At 29.1% G+C, this 3,134-nt stretch overlaps 1 protein-coding gene across 1 annotated transcript in view; it reads left to right on the top strand.

Annotated features, from left to right (window-relative positions):
- The window catches only part of LOC106457683 (PH and SEC7 domain-containing protein 3-like), a 25,770-nt gene extending 22,636 nt beyond the window's left edge, over positions 1-3,134 (top strand). The window contains exon 8 of the mRNA XM_013917126.2: positions 1-3,134. This exon is cut by the window's left edge and continues 4,065 nt beyond it. The gene's annotated coding sequence lies outside the window, so the exon portion shown is untranslated.

Genomic DNA, 3,134 nt, shown 5'->3' with positions numbered 1-3,134 from the left:
CGTTTTGTTTTAAGCAATATATTAAATTAATTCCTATGTAAGTGTTGTTTTTAAGGATGGCTAGGCTATTGAATAGTTGTAGATTAAACCAGAATTTAAAGATTAATGTTAGTCACTTCTCCCATCTTTATTTTGATTTACTTACAAAATATTTTTCAACAGTATTTTTTTAAATAAATGCAATCACAATTGATATAAATTATTTACAATGAGAATTTCCACAACATTTTGTGTACAATATCATTGGAAAATCTCTACTCTCTCTCCTTTAGTGGATTCTAGAAATTTTGATTCAGAAATTGAATCAGCAAAGATTTTTCATCAACTCTTCTTTTGGGTACTTATGAAGTGTTCAGTATTAAAATAAAGCATTTCCCCATTTAGTAATATGCTAATTGAAGCTCAAACAATGCATATCAATAGATAGGTTATCAAGGGATGATCATGTTTAAAAAAGTAATCTTTGTTTTGGAAGTTTTAACATAGATCCATCTCTTCTGTTAAAAAAGAAAAGAAAAAAGGTAATTGAAGCAAGGTAAAATTATCTGCTACAAATAAGAACAAACTTTTAAAGCCTTTCATGTAATACTTTCTCCCCTATCTTATAGTTGTTCGAATTTGGTGGAAGATAAATTAAGTGGCAAGCCATCTCAATACCAAAAAGTATACGATTTTATAAAATTTTCAAATTGTCACACAATAAAGTATTTTAATTGTTAAAAATAATAACTTTGTAAAGTTTACCAGTAAGTTTTAAACTTCATTTTTTTCTCTGTAGTATACTTAACATTAAATTATTTGTATGCAAAAGAAGGTAAAAGTTGTGATTCTAAGAAACTAGTAATGGAAACAAATTAAAACAAAGATTTATTTTGGAGTTATTGCAACTCGTTTAAGTTGTTGATAGCTCAAGTTTGATACATTAAGTAAAATGTTTAAGTTGTAACTTCAGTTGATATCAACATTCATTTTACATATCCTCTACAAACTGAAGTTAGCTGTATACTCATTAAGATGAGTTGAAGTTTAGCCTGCTTAAGCTGAAGAAAGATCGTATTCTGGAATTCATTTAGTCATGATTTACTTGGTATAAAGCACTTTAAAAAAAAGGCTATTTGAGACTTAAATTCTAACATAAGTTAAACAGCTGGTGGCTATAAGTAGAATTGAGAACCCAGTTCTAAAAACATAAATTTAGGTTTACTTTATTTCAGGTAAAATTACCAAAAATGGAGTACGTAATTCTACTTTGTCTATTGGAAGTTAGGCTTAATGTATTTCAGGCACTGTGATGTTTAGTTAAGACACAAAAAAATCCCATTTCGTAAAAGAACATTAATATTTTACTATTATTTTAATTATTAATCACAATATTTAGAATAAAAAGATAACTAATATTGTTCTTCCCAATAACCCTTTGTTTTTATATCTATGTATAACTGATATTGTAATTGCAGTATGTACTTTATAAATGTAACAGTAGTGAAATCTTTCTATAGAATCGTAGTATGATTAAAATAAGCTAATGTAAGGTAAGAATCAGAGAGAGAGATTATTATATTTTCTGTAACAATTTATTGCATCTTTGGTTTGCACTGAAGAATTTGCTTCTTAGTTATTTTAAATATTTACCATAAAATAAAAATTATTTGATTCTAAGAAAGGGGTTGATTTCATAGCAAAGGAAGGTTGGGTTTAAGAAGTTGTTTCTGAAGGAAGGGAAAGACCAATGTCAACAAGTTTCCATTCAAACCGTGATCAGTTCCGGCCACTAAGGTGCACAAAATTAATAATAATAACAAATAAATAATAACTGTATGTTCAAACTATTTGAAAAGATGAGTTACTCTTAAACGAATGTATGGTTTTAACTGTATAACGTATATTGTAGTCATTTATTTTAACTGCATTTACTTAAACAATGTAAATTTAAAAAAAGCCCTAAGGAATGATAAAATTTATTACTGAATAATTTTCTAGTGGCATATTGTATAATGGTGCTTTTGAAAATATATTTTGTAGAGACTAGAGAAGTGTGCAAGTCTGTAACTTTCGTGTATATAAAAAAAGAAAGAAATGTTCCCTGAGTGTTCGAATGCCCGTAAAGAAGTGTATTACCAGTGGTGTTAAAAAATAACGGTTGTATATTTTCATATTAAATACGATCAGGTTCTGGTTTAAAAATTGAGAAAAATAACATTGTTCACATCATGTTTGACTTAATGACACATATTGACAAGTGTTTGCCAAATTCAGCTCACTTGCAAAAAGTTAAAAAATAATTTGTAACTTGAATCAAAGATTAATGTGATTGATTACGTCTGACTTCAGAAATAGTGGTTTTAGTGTTCACATAGTGTTTGACTTGATGGCATGTGTTGACAAGTGTTTGCCAAATTGAGTTCTTTTGCAAAAAGTTAAATTATTTGTTACTTGAATCAAAGAGTAATGTTATTGATCACGTCTGACTTCAGAAATAGTGGTTTTAGTGTTCACGTGGTATTTGACTTGATGGCATGTGTTGACAAGTGTTTGCCAAATTCAGTTCACTTGCAAAAAGTTAAGAAATAATTTGTAACTTGAATCAAAAATTAACGTGACTGATCACGTTTAAGTTCAGAAATAGTGATTTTTTTTCTGCATTTTGATGTATATATATATATTTTAGTTTTCGTGCTATCTTTGTGCCAAGTTAAATGCACAACAGTTTTCCAAAGAGCTTCTGCTTCAGTCGCCATGTTTTACCGAGTACTTTGATACTAGTATTTATAATGCTTCCTTCGTGAGGATTTGTTTTACATTGTATACTGACTTGATTGTGATTGATTGATTAACTCATTTGTGCATAATCAATGACGGTAATGGCCTACATTGGCAAAATATGTTGCTTAACGCCAACACCATTACTGTGTTATCTTATATAGTCCTTCCAGCGGCTTAGGGTTTTGTTCTAAACAGCGGGCGCTATATAATGAAAAGGAAGAAGCGATATAGCTGTTAGTTTGGCCAGAGATACCTTGTCTAGAATAGTAATAGAGTGAATGTGGTCAGTTAATAGAAGTGTAGCCAAACTGAAAGTTAATGTTGAAAATGCTGCCTACATTTTGATGGAATAAAATTATTGAGAGCCTTTA

This window comes from Limulus polyphemus, unplaced genomic scaffold (assembly GCF_000517525.1).
Source record: "Limulus polyphemus unplaced genomic scaffold, Limulus_polyphemus-2.1.2 Scaffold18, whole genome shotgun sequence".
Classification (NCBI taxonomy): domain Eukaryota; kingdom Metazoa; phylum Arthropoda; class Merostomata; order Xiphosura; family Limulidae; genus Limulus; species Limulus polyphemus.
Note: the sequence above shows the minus strand (reverse complement) of the source record. Positions and strands in the feature narration are given on the sequence as shown.